The sequence below is a fragment of the Ranitomeya variabilis genome, chromosome 3 (genome assembly GCF_051348905.1).
Source record: "Ranitomeya variabilis isolate aRanVar5 chromosome 3, aRanVar5.hap1, whole genome shotgun sequence".
In the NCBI taxonomy this organism is placed as follows: domain Eukaryota; kingdom Metazoa; phylum Chordata; class Amphibia; order Anura; family Dendrobatidae; genus Ranitomeya; species Ranitomeya variabilis.
The window spans coordinates 537276652-537290912 of NC_135234.1; the positions used below are offsets into that span (position 1 = coordinate 537276652).

The 14261-nt window shown below is 45.0% G+C and overlaps 1 protein-coding gene across 1 annotated transcript in view; it reads left to right on the forward strand.

Annotated features, from left to right (window-relative positions):
- The first annotated feature begins 527 nt into the window (after positions 1 to 527).
- Positions 528 to 14261, forward strand: part of BIVM (basic, immunoglobulin-like variable motif containing) — an 82176-nt gene continuing 68442 nt past the window's right edge. Inside the window, exon 1 of the mRNA XM_077297056.1 lies at positions 528 to 672. The gene's annotated coding sequence lies outside the window, so the exon portion shown is untranslated. The remainder of the gene's footprint in view (positions 673 to 14261) is intronic.

Sequence of the window (14261 nt, forward strand, 5' to 3'; positions counted from 1 at the left end):
ATTATTGTGTGATTTGCTCTAATGTACACTGAATAGAAAGGAAATGACATTTTGCACTAATGTGTAAATTGAAGATGCCTGACATACCGTGAAACATTCTGAGGCTCATGCATGTAATATTGCATATATGACAGTGTTAATATATTTGGTTCAGTTCTGGTCAGGAATGACATCATCATGGCGATCACCTGTTCTCAGCGTGTTTGAGTAGACTGCTAGGTGAATAGGTTTCCTATTACATTGATCCGTGTGAATAGGATCACATTTTGAGCATCAAAAAAAGGGATCGCGAGTCGTGACCAATGTGATAAAGCACCGTCTACAAGCGAACATGAACAAGCATTACATTAGTGATTGTACATTAGCCTGGAACTAGCTGCAACCCAAATTAGATGGTAATGACTGAGATAACTACAGTCATTAGCTAATCGGATCTAATTACAATGGATAGGAGTGCGGTAGTGAAGGAGTTAAGTGATGAGGTCTTCCCTACAGTAGGTGGCGATGATTTTCTGTAGAATAGCCCAGGGTTATGTTATTGCTGTTGGGGTGGGGAGGACTGAAATAAGAGGACAGGGGATTAGAAGGGCAGGCCTGGCTTGTTCTGCAATCCCATCTGACATCTCTCAGGACTTCTGTTGAGCTGCACTGTGCACCTGACACTTTTTGGAGGTAAGGTGTATGAGGCTGGGATTCCTGTATTCATTTCTATCTGGGCAGGAAAGGGTTAACCCTGCAGGATTACATGAAGTGGCCATGTCCTGGGCTGCAGTGCTGCTGCCTGATCCCCCTGCACACAATGGTGTCTGGACCAGCCATCTGCTGGGGCTTTGTTGTGGCCAGGTTGTCTTGGTGCTGCTGCTGACGCAGCCCGGGATCTCCATCCATCTTCTGCTATTTCCTTAATATTCAGATCCTGACGCTATTGGATCTCATTGTTCATCCTTTTACAAAAAATAATCTAATCGTTACGTGTTATATGAACCGCACAAAGCAAACTCAGGGCCGTGACATTACAGGCATGACAGTGTTTGACAAAGACTTGATCATCACATATAAGATAAACATAAGATAAACATATATTTCATGACCTGTAAGTTAACGCGGTTCACGTGGTTTTTTGGTTTTTTTTAAACTTGATAAAATAATTGTAAATTCTAAAATACAAAAAAAAAATCATAGGCTCCGTCAGATTCTGAGTGGTTGTGTTTTGTTTTTAAGTAACAACTGCAGCATGATAAACACTTCAGGGTTACGTTCCCACATAGTGAACATACAGCAGTTTTCTGTCTCCAGGATCTGCCATGTTTTACTGTATCACTGTGTATGAAATTTTAAGAAATCTTATGCACACGCTACAAAAAATATCCACAGTGTAAATAGACCGACATGTCAATTTATTGTGAACATGTCAGTGAATGTTTCATGTGTGGCAATGCGCAGGGTGAAATGAATGAGTTATGAAATTGGCAGCGATATCTCCAGATTTTGCTGCAGGAGATTTGCACCATTAATGTGGAGATGCAGGAATATGCCCTCGGGACACATGGAGCTTGCCAGATTATGTTTATGTGGCTATTACACAGAACAATCAGTCTGTGATGCCTGTGGCTGGTATGTTACATTCCCAGTGGCCAGCAATGCACAAGTAACGCCCAGCAATTTTTCATGGATTTCTAATGCATCCTCCTATTTGGTGTTATGCAAATGTACTGTACTCTTCTTACTTCTTTTACACCTATATTAGTGTTCTCTTATGGCTTGCCCGGAATGTTACAGTGGTCATACATGTGCACTATCCTACCCTACAGTACTAGGCACTTTTTCATCAGGGCTGTGTTCACACGTTTCAGGCAAATCATGGTCGGTGAGCGCCTGTGATGCAGTCGGACCCCATGCTGATAACAGCAAATAGCAATGAATATTCTTTCAGCCATCAGCGCGGTTCTGGTCCGCCGTACAATGTGGCCGGAGTATGTGAACACAGTCCATAGGCTCAAAAAGGTTATAGATGCTTGGTGCCGCTGCAGCAATCAGTGATTTTTTTTATTTTGATATTGACCTATTCTTCATTGTGGCCGTCAGAAATATTTTTTTGCAGTTTTTGTATTTTCCTTAAACAGCATTGTTATTATAAAAATCCATTTTTATCTTAAAGGGAACCTGTCACCCCCAAAATCGAAGGTGAGCTAAGCCCACCGGCATCAGGGGCTTATCTACAGCATTCTGGAATGCTGTAGATAAGCCCCCAATGTATTCTGAAAGATGAGAAAAAGAGGTTAGATTATACTCACCCAGGGGCGGTCCCGCTGCGGTCCGGTCCGATAGGCGTCGCGGTCCGGTCCGGGACTTCGACGCCCATCGTACCGGGACCGCCCCTGGGTGAGTATAATCTAACCTCTCTTTCTCATCTTTCAGGTAACATCGGGGGCTTATCTACAGCATTCCAGAATGCTAAAACATACAAAAGAAAAAAGTAAAAAACCCTGATATAACTAATATAAGTAATGATATAAGTAAAAAAGCAAAGGTGCATTTAAATGACACAGAGTTTTTAGTAATACTGTTTTTTGATCAAAAAATAGCACAAAAGCCATCCCACCTCGTCAAGGTAACTCTGATAGGGACAGTCCTACACTGTCTAATATTAAAACCTTACCATGTGTCAATGTTGACCTCAGTGTGAATAAGGGCAGATAAAAGGACTGGGCCCAACCAGTGAAACACCAGACTGGGGAAGCCTTATATATAGTCTCTAGCTCAGAAACAGGGAGGCCACACCCCGGCTTGCACAGAATGCAACAATACAGAGAGAATTTTTTTTTTAGCTTAGGCTACTTTCACACTAGTGTCGCTTGCTGTACGTCGCAATGCGTCGTTTTAGAGAAAAAACGCATCCTGCAAAGTTGCCCGCAGGATGCGTTTTTCTCCATAGACTTGCATTAGCGATGCATAGTGACGGATTGCGACACGTCGCATCCGTCATGCGACGGCACAAAAAAGTTACATGTAACTTTTTTTGTGCGTCATGTCCACCATTTCCGGACGCGCATGCGCGGCCGAAAACTCCGCCCCCTCCTCCCCGGACATTACAATGGGGCAGCGGATGCGTTGAAAAACTGCATCCGCTGCCCCCGTTGTGCTACTTAACACACTGTCCGTCGGACGTCGTGCTGACGGTTTGCGACGGCACGTACCGACGGACTAGTGTGAAAGTAGCCTTAACTTGAGTTGGTACACATGCAGCATACATCGGGGCTTATCTACAGCATTCCAGAATGCTGTAGATAAGCCCCTGATGCTGGTGGGCTTAGCTCACCTTCGATTTTGGGGGTGACAGGTTCCCTTTAAGCCTTGTTGCGTAACTGCACAAGAATAATATTTTGAGAATAATACATTTTAAAATGACATAACATGTGTTCAATTTTAAGATTGGTGGTGCAGAATCCACCACATAAATCCACAGCTACTCCTGAACATGTGAACATAGCCTTACAGATATCGATTACATTTTCTGTTCTGATTTCTAGAAGATACTGCATATTCATGGAAACCACTCATACCTACAGTACAGAGCAAAAGTTTGGACACACCTTCTCATTTAAAGATTTTTCTGTATTTTCATGACTATGAAAATTGTACATTCACACTGAAGGCATCAAAACTATGAATTAACCCATGTGGAATTATATACTTAACAAAAAAGAGAATGCCAAGAGTGTGCAAAGCAGTCATTAAAGCAAAAGGTGGCTACTTTGAAGAACCTAGAATATAAGACATAATTTCAGTTGTTTCACACTTTTTTGTTAAGTATATAATTCCACATGTGTTAATTCATAGTTTTGATGCCTTCAGTGTGAATGTACAATTTTCATAGTCATGAAAATACAGAAAAATCTTTAAATGAGAAGGTGTGTCCAAACTTTTGCTCTGTACTGTACATAAATTTAGGTAGGGGGTAGATATTGGTAGATTTGGCACAACATTATGTTTTGATTATTCTTATCTGAATTTTCAGTTACACTACTATGAAAGATCAAGTACCAACATGGATCTTATGTGCTTCAGGATATGTGCCAACGATCAGGAATTGCTGCAGGTTTGATGGTGCGTATTTATGCAACGTCAAACCCGCAGCTGCCAGATTTTACAGCATAGTGGATGGAATTTCAAGAAATCCCATTTCCACTATGCGTCCACAGACGACTATGGATTATCCACGGAGACGGATATGCGGTGCGTCTTTCCAGACCGCGGTAATTTCTCTGAAATTACATCAATAGAATGTATTGAACGCGCTAAATCCGTACGGTTCAGTGATCACATGCGGATTTACCTGCGTTCAGTAGACGGCAGCGCTTTGGACGCAGTGAACATACACTGTGTCCAACATGCTGCTAGTTCAGGATTGTGGGCACATGGCAGATCACTTTTACTGTGGAAATCAATGGCTGTCCAATATCCCACATCTCTAATATTGATCCCCTTCATGTATGTATGATACAGAGTTGCTCTAACTTGGTCCAGCAATCAGTCGACTGCTGAAGCCGGACTAGAGAAGTCTTCATTTCTGTGGCCAGCATCTTATGCTTACTAAGCCCTGCAACATCATTACGACTCGTGAGGCTTAAAGAGCAAGTTACTAGACCTCAATGGACAACATGATCTTGCAGAGTTTAGGAAGTGCAAGAGGCGCCCAGTATACCGGGCCGAGTATGTTGGCCACAGGGGTCAATGTGGTCTGGCTGCCATGGAAGACCAGACTGGACCAAGGCAACACAAATCAGTCCTAATGACACATCACATAAATATTTCCCTTTGCGGTTATGTCATCATCCAGAAATTACCACAGCAAATTCCACATGTATAACATACGTATGCCGTTTCTAGTGGATTTCACCCCTCTTTGTTGAAAAAGGTAAAATCTGAGGTGGAAGTCTCTACCAGAAATTGACATGTAGCCATTAAAATTCGCACTTGAGGTCAGTTTCTGTGAAGGGAATTTGTGCAGCATATTAATGAGATTTATCCTGGTTAAATCCAAGTATCTGCTACACTAATCTGCTGCAGATTTACCAAATCTGCATAAATTCCATCCCATACAGTCATGGCCAAAAGTATTGACACCCCTGCAATTCTGTCAGATAATACTCAGTTTCTTCCTGAAAATGATTGCAAACACAAATTCTTCGGTATTGTTTTCTTCATTTAATTTGTCTTAAATGAAAAAACACAAAAGAGAATGAAGCAAAAAGCAAAACATTGATCATTTCACACAAAACTCCAAAAATGGGCCAGACAAAAGTATTGGCACCCTCACCCTAATACTTGGTTGCACAACCTTTAGCCAAAATAACTGCAACCAACCGCTTCCGGTAACCATCAATGAGTTTCTTACAATGCTCTGCTGGAATTTTAGACCATTCTTCTTTGGCAAACTGCTCCAGGTCCCTGATATTTGAAGGGTGCCTTCTCCAAACTGCCATTTTTAGATCTCTCCACAGGTGTTCTTTGGTATTCAGGTCTGGACTCATTGCTGGCCACCTTAGAAGTCTCCAGTGCTTTCTCTCAAACCATTTTCTAGTGTTTTTTGAAGTGTGTTTTGGGTCATTGTCCTGCTGGAAGACCCATGACCTCCGAGGGAGACCCAGCTTTCTCTGTTGTGAATTTGCTTTTTGCTTCCTCTAGTGGTTACTAGTTTTTTGACTCTGGTTTTTCTGTCATTCCTTTTATCCGCACCTGGGTCGTTAGTTAGGGGTGTTGCTATATAAGCTCCCTGGACCTTCAGTTCAATGCCTGGCAACGTAGTTATCAGAGCTAGTCTGCTGTGCTCTTGTCTACTGATCCTGGTTCCAGTTATATCAGCTAAGTCTGCCTTTTGCTTTTTGCTATTTGTTTTGGTTTTGTATTTTTGTCCAGCTTGTTCCAAATCTATATCCTGACCTTTGCTGGAAGCTCTAGGGGGCTGGTGTTCTCCCCCCGGACCGTTAGACGGTTCGGGGGTTCTTGAATTTCCAGTGTGGATTTTGATAGGGTTTTTGTTGACCATATAAGTTACCTTTCTTTATTCTGCTATCAGTAAGCGGGCCTCTCTGTGCTAAACCTGGTTCATTTCTGTGTTTGTCATTTCCTCTTACCTCACCGTCATTATTTGTGGGGGGCTTCTATCCAGCTTTGGGGTCCCCTTCTCTGGAGGCAAGAAAGGTCTTTGTTTTCCTCTACTAGGGGTAGCTAGATTCTCCGGCTGGCGCGTGTCATCTAGAATCAACGTAGGAATGATCCCCGGCTACTTCTAGTGTTGGCGTTAGGAGTAGATATATGGTCAACCCAGTTACCACTGCCCTATGAGCTGGATTTTTGTATTCTGCAGACTTCCACGTTCCTCTGAGACCCTCGCCATTGGGGTCATAACAGTTTGCCAGGCCAGTATTAAATGTTTAATGCATTGCAGAAGAGGGATTATAAGAAAGAAGATTCTGAGTTTTTTTTTTCTTCTTCCCCTTTACCTCAGAGTGGCTATGCTTGCTGCAGACATGAATGTCCAGACCTTGATTACAAGTGTGGACCAGCTGGCTACTCGTGTGCAGGGCATACAAGACTATGTTATCAGAAATCCTAGGTCAGAACCTAAAATACCGATTCCTGAACTGTTTTCCGGAGACAGGTTTAAGTTTAGGAATTTCGTGAATAATTGTAAATTGTTTTTGTCCCTGAGACCCTGTTCATCTGGAGATTCTGCTCAGCAAGTAAAAATTGTTATTTCGTTCTTACGGGGCGACCCTCAGGATTGGGCTTTTTCGCTGGCGCCAGGAGATCCGGCGTTGGCTGATCTTGATGCGTTTTTTCTGGCGCTCGGGTTACTTTATGAGGAACCCAATCTTGAGATTCAGGCAGAAAAGGCCTTGCTGGCTATGTCTCAGGGGCAGGACGAGGCTGAAGTGTATTGCCAAAAATTTCGGAAATGGTCCGTGCTGACACATTGGAACGAGTGTGCACTGGCCGCTAATTTTAGAAATGGCCTTTCTGAAGCCATTAAGAATGTTATGGTGGGTTTTCCCATTCCCACAGGTCTGAATGATACTATGGCACTGGCTATTCAAATTGACCGGCGGTTGCGGGAGCGCAAAACCGCAAATTCCCTCATGGTGTTGTCTGAACAGACACCTAATTCGGTGCAATGTGATAGAAAAACCGCAAATTCCCTCATGGTGTTGTCTGAACAGACACCTGATTTAATGCAATGTGATAGAATCCTGACTAGAAATGAGCGGAAAATTCATAGACGCCGGAATGGCTTGTGCTACTACTGTGGTGATTCTACACATGTTATCTCAGCATGCTCTAAACGTATAGCTAAGGTTGTTAGTCCGGTCACCGTTGGTAATTTGCAACCTAAATTTATTCTGTCTGTAACTTTGATTTGCTCACTGTCATCTTATCCTGTCATGGCGTTTGTAGATTCAGGTGCTGCCCTGAGTCTCATGGATCTCTCATTTGCTAAGCGCTGTGGTTTTACTCTTGAACCATTAGAAAATCCTATTCCTCTTAGGGGTATTGATGCTACACCATTGGCAGCAAATAAACCGCAGTACTGGACACAGGTTACCATGTGCATGACTCCTGAACACCGCGAGGTGATACGTTTCCTGGTTTTACATAAAATGCATGATTTGGTTGTTTTAGGGCTGCCATGGTTACAGACCCATAATCCAGTCCTGGACTGGAAGGCTATGTCAGTCTCAAGTTGGGGCTGTCGTGGTATTCATGGGGATTCCCTGCCTGTGTCTATTGCTTCTTCTACGCCTTCGGAAGTTCCGGAGTATTTGTCTGATTATCAGGATGTCTTCAGTGAGTCTGAGTCCAGTGCACTGCCTCCTCATAGGGACTGTGACTGTGCTATAGATTTGATCCCAGGCAGTAAATTTCCTAAGGGAAGACTGTTTAATCTGTCGGTACCTGAACATACCACTATGCGTTCATATATCAAGGAGTCTCTGGAGAAAGGACATATTCGTCCGTCTTCTTCCCCTCTTGGTGCGGGATTCTTTTTTGTGGCAAAAAAGGACGGATCTTTGAGACCTTGTATTGATTATCGGCTTTTAAATAAGATCACTGTCAAATTTCAGTATCCTTTACCGCTGTTGTCTGACTTGTTTGCCCGGATTAAGGGTGCCAAGTGGTTCACCAAGATAGACCTTCGTGGTGCGTACAACCTTGTGCGCATTAAGCAAGGTGATGAATGGAAAACCGCATTCAATACGCCCGAAGGTCATTTTGAGTACTTGGTGATGCCTTTTGGGCTCTCCAATGCGCCTTCAGTTTTTCAGTCCTTTATGCATGACATTTTCCGGAAGTATCTGGATAAATTTTTGATTGTTTATCTGGATGATATTTTGTTTTTTTCTGATAATTGGGATTCGCATGTGGAGCAGGTCAGGTTGGTCTTTAAAATTTTGCGTGAAAATTCTTTGTTTGTCAAGGGCTCAAAGTGTCTCTTTGGTGTACAGAAGGTTCCCTTTTTGGGGTTCATTTTTTCCCCTTCTGCTGTGGAGATGGACCCAGTCAAGGTCCGAGCTATTCTTGATTGGACTCAGCCCTCGTCAGTTAAGAGTCTTCAGAAGTTCTTGGGCTTCGCTAACTTCTACCGTCGTTTTATCGCTAATTTTTCTAGCATTGTGAAACCTTTGACGGATATGACCAAGAAGGGCTCCGATGTAGCTAACTGGGCTCCTGCTGCCGTGGAGGCTTTCCAGGAGTTGAAACGCCGGTTTACTTCGGCGCCTGTTTTGTGCCAGCCTGACGTCTCACTTCCCTTTCAGGTTGAGGTGGATGCTTCGGAGATTGGGGCAGGGGCCGTTTTGTCGCAGAGAGGCCCTGGTTGCTCTGTTATGAAACCTTGTGCCTTTTTCTCTAGAAAGTTTTCGCCTGCCGAGCGAAATTATGATGTGGGCAATCGGGAGTTGTTGGCCATGAAATGGGCATTGGAGGAGTGGCGTCATTGGCTCGAGGGTGCTAAGCATCGTGTGGTGGTCTTGACTGATCACAAAAATCTGATGTATCTCGAGTCTGCTAAACGCCTTAATCCGAGACAGGCCCGCTGGTCATTGTTTTTCTCCCGCTTTGATTTTGTTGTCTCGTATTTACCAGGTTCAAAGAATGTGAAGGCCGATGCTCTTTCTAGGAGCTTTGTGCCTGATGCTCCTGGAGTCGCTGATCCTGTTGGTATTCTTAAAGATGGAGTTATCTTGTCAGCTATTTCTCCGGATCTGCGACGTGTGTTGCAGAGATTTCAGGCTGATAGGCCTGAGTCTTGTCCACCTGACAGACTGTTTGTCCCGGATAAGTGGACCAGCAGAGTCATTTCCGAGGTTCATTCCTCGGTGTTGGCAGGTCACCCGGGAATTTTTGGCACCAGAGATCTGGTGGCCAGGTCCTTTTGGTGGCCTTCCTTGTCAAGGGATGTGCGGTCATTTGTGCAGTCCTGTGGGACTTGTGCTCGAGCTAAGCCTTGCTGTTCTCGTGCCAGCGGTTTGCTCTTGCCCTTGCCTGTCCCGAAGAGACCTTGGACACATATCTCCATGGATTTCATTTCTGATCTTCCGCTATCTCAGGGCATGTCCGTTATCTGGGTGATATGTGATCGCTTCTCCAAGATGGTCCATTTGGTTCCTTTGCCTAAGCTGCCTTCCTCTTCCGATCTGGTTCCTGTGTTTTTCCAGAACGTGGTTCGTTTGCACGGCATCCCTGAGAATATTGTGTCAGACAGAGGATCCCAGTTCGTTTCCAGGTTCTGGCGATCCTTTTGTAGTAGGATGGGCATTGATTTGTCGTTTTCGTCTGCTTTCCATCCTCAGACTAATGGACAGACGGAGCGAACCAATCAGACTTTGGAGGCTTATTTGAGGTGTTTTGTCTCTGCTGATCAGGACGATTGGGTGACATTCTTGCCGTTGGCTGAGTTTGCCCTTAATAATCGGGCTAGTTCCGCCACCTTGGTTTCGCCTTTTTTCTGCAACTCTGGTTTCCATCCTCGCTTTTCTTCGGGTCATGTGGAGCCTTCTGACTGTCCTGGGGTGGATTCTGTGGTGGATAGGTTGCAGCAGATCTGGAATCATGTGGTGGACAACTTGAAGTTGTCACAGGAGAAGGCTCAGCGCTTTGCCAACCGCCGCCGCGGTGTGGGTCCCCGACTACGCGTTGGGGATTTGGTATGGCTTTCTTCCCGCTTTGTTCCTATGAAGGTCTCCTCTCCCAAATTTAAACCTCGTTTTATTGGGCCTTACAAGATATTGGAAATCCTTAATCCTGTATCTTTTCGTCTGGATCTTCCTATGTCGTTTGCTATTCACAATGTATTTCATAGGTCCTTGTTGCGGCGGTACATTGTGCCTGTAGTTCCTTCTGCTGAGCCTCCTGCTCCGGTGTTGGTTGAGGGCGAGTTGGAGTACGTGGTGGAGAAGATCTTGGATTCTCGCCTCTCCAGGCGGAGGCTTCAGTACCTGGTCAAGTGGAAGGGCTATGGTCAGGAGGATAATTCCTGGGTGGTCGCCTCTGATGTTCATGCGGCCGATTTAGTTCGTGCCTTTCATGCCGCTCATCCTGATCGCCCTGGTGGTCGTGGTGAGGGTTCGGTGACCCCTCACTAAGGGGGGGGGTACTGTTGTGAATTTGCTTTTTGCTTCCTCTAGTGGTTACTAGTTTTTTGACTCTGGTTTTTCTGTCATTCCTTTTATCCGCACCTGGGTCGTTAGTTAGGGGTGTTGCTATATAAGCTCCCTGGACCTTCAGTTCAATGCCTGGCAACGTAGTTATCAGAGTCTGCTGTGCTCTTGTCTACTGATCCTGGTTCCAGTTATATCAGCTAAGTCTGCCTTTTGCTTTTTGCTATTTGTTTTGGTTTTGTATTTTTGTCCAGCTTGTTCCAAATCTATATCCTGACCTTTGCTGGAAGCTCTAGGGGGCTGGTGTTCTCCCCCCGGACCGTTAGACGGTTCGGGGGTTCTTGAATTTCCAGTGTGGATTTTGATAGGGTTTTTGTTGACCATATAAGTTACCTTTCTTTATTCTGCTATCAGTAAGCGGGCCTCTCTGTGCTAAACCTGGTTCATTTCTGTGTTTGTCATTTCCTCTTACCTCACCGTCATTATTTGTGGGGGGCTTCTATCCAGCTTTGGGGTCCCCTTATCTGGAGGCAAGAAAGGTCTTTGTTTTCCTCTACTAGGGGTAGCTAGATTCTCCGGCTGGCGCGTGTCATCTAGAATCAACGTAGGAATGATCCCCGGCTACTTCTAGTGTTGGCGTTAGGAGTAGATATATGGTCAACCCAGTTACCACTGCCCTATGAGCTGGATTTTTGTATTCTGCAGACTTCCACGTTCCTCTGAGACCCTCGCCATTGGGGTCATAACATTTCTCACACTGGGCCCTACATTATGCTGAAAAATTTGTTGGTAGTCTTCAGACTTCATAATGCCATGCACACAGTCAAGCAGTCCAGTGCCAGAGGCAGCAAAGCAACCCCAAAACATCAGTGAACCTCCGCCATGTTTGACTGTAGGGACCGTGTTCTTTTCTTTGAATGCCTCTTTTTTTCTCCTGTAAACTCTATGTTGATGCCTTTGCCCAAAAAGCTCTACTTTTGTCTCATCTGACAGAGAACATTCTTCCAAAACGTTGTAGGCTTTTTCAGGTAAGTTTTGGCAAACTCCAGCCTGGCTTTTTTATGTCTCGGGGTAAGAAGTGGGGTCTTCCTGGGTCTCCTACCATAAAATGCCTTTTCTTTCAGATGCCGATGGATAGTACGGGTTGACACTGTTGTACCCTCGGACTGCAGGGCAGCTTGAACTTGTTTGGATGTTAGTCGAGGTTCTTTATCCAACATCCGCACAATCTTGCGTTGAAATCTCTTGTCAATTTTTCTTTTCCGTCCACATCTAGGGAGGTTAGCCACAGTGCCATTGGCTTTAAACTTCTTGATGACACTGCGCACAGTAGACACAGAAACATTCAGGTCTTTGGAGATGGACTTATAGCCTTGAGATTGCTCATGCTTCCTCACAATTTGGTTTCTCAAGTCCTCAGACAGTTCTTCGGTCTTCTTTCTTTTCTCCATGCTCAATGTGGTACACACAAGGACACAGGACAGAGGTTGAGTCAACTTTAATCCATGTCAACTGACTGCAAGTGTGATTTAGTTATTGCCAACACCTGTTAGGTGCCACAGGTAAGTTACAGGTGCTGTTAAAGGGAACCTATCACCCCGTTTTTTAAAGATTAGATAAAAATAGTGTGAAATAGGGGCAGAGCTGGGCTTTACATTACTGCCTTTTTGGTGCCTTTACACCCCCGTTAGGCTGCCGAAATACCTTTGTGAAGTGGCCGTTTTGTCCTGTCACTCAAGTTGGTCAGGTCGGATGGGCGTGGTCACAGCGCTGTTTCTCCCCCAGATCAGGCTCATCATTACGTTGGTGGCGTAGTGGTGTGCGCATGTCCAAGGTCCCGAATCCTGCACAGGGGTGTGAAAATAGCAGCGATGTCCGTTATTCCATTGGTGGTCGGTGGGCGCGGCCATCTTGCTTTGGCCGCGCGTGCGCAGAAGCGGCGCTCTGCTGGCCGCGGCTTCAGGAAAATGGCCGCGGGCATCCGCGCGTGCGCAGATGGCTATCGCGGAGGCCATTTTCGTGAAGCAGAGTTCGCATCTCGGCTTCACGAAAATGGCCGCCGCGATAGCCATCTGCGCACGCGCGGATGCCCGCGGCCATTTTCCTGAAGCCGCGGCCAGCAGAGCGCCGCTTCTGCGCACGCGCGGCCAAAGCAAGATGGCCGTGCCCACCGACCACCAATGGAATAACGGACATCGCTGCTATTTTCACACCCCTGTGCAGGATTCGGGACCTTGGACATGCGCACACCACTACGCCACCAACGTAATGATGAGCCTGATCTGGGGGAGAAACAGCGCTGTGACCACGCCCATCCGACCTGACCAACTTGAGTGACAGGACAAAACGGCCACTTCACAAAGGTATTTCGGCAGCCTAACGGGGGTGTAAAGGCACCAAAAAGGCAGTAATGTAAAGCCCAGCTCTGCCCCTATTTCACACTATTTTTATTTAATCTTTAAAAAACGGGGTGATAGGTTCCCTTTAATTACGCAAATTAGAGAAGCATCACATGATTTTTCAAACGTGCCAATACTTTTGTCCACCCCCTTTTTTATGTTTGGTGTGGAATTATATCCAATTTGGCTTTAGGACAATTCTTTTTGTGTTTTTTCATTTAAGACAAATTATATGAAGGTAATAATAACAAAGAATTTGTGTTTGCAATCATTTTCAGGAAGAAACTGAGTATTATCTGACAGAATTGCAGGGGTGTCAATACTTTTGGCCATGACTGTATGTACCAATGTCCAGAAACTCTGTAAATGTCTTATACAAAAAATACCTGTTAAAGTCCAGAGCAAACTACACAAAAATCCGAGTTGTCACTTATCACTCTATGTTGGCATGGGCCTGATTACACAGAAGCCTGCTCCATCATTTACTGGCATTACCATAAATACTCTTCATGGCATCCACATGTTCAACATGGTACTTTGCTGGACTAAAATGAAAGAGTTTACATATTTTGGCCACATGTTTATTATAATTACTAGATGGTGGCCCGATTCTAACACATCGGGTATTCTAGAATATGTACGTAGTTTATTTATAAAGTTTTCAGAATAATGCAATTTATACAGAGGATTCAGCCGGCCAGGCGCGACCAATTAGCGAAGCGTGGTTCAAATTCCGCGCCAATTCGCGGGTGGACTGCGCCTGTCGCTGATTCGTCACGCCCGGCCGCGAACAATCAGTGAAGCCAGGGCCTGCTCCAGGTTTTTGAGGGCCCTGGGCGAAACAAGTCTCAGTGGGCCCCCCTCTTTAATGCATACCACGATTCATGATGCACAGATACAGCAGAGAAATATAGCACAGCCCAAGTAGCATACAGCCCACGTAGTATATAACACAGCCCACGTAGTATATAGCAGCCACGTAGTATATAACACAGCCCACGTAGTATATAACACAGCCCACGTAGTATATAACACAGCCCACATAGTATATAGCACAGCCCACGTAGTATATTGCCCAGCCATGTAGTATATTGTCCAGCCACGTAGTATATAGCACAGACACGTAGTATATAGCACAGACTGTCATGTCGGACGCTATTCACACTAGGGCGTCCGACAGACAGCGGTAATTCCACATTCA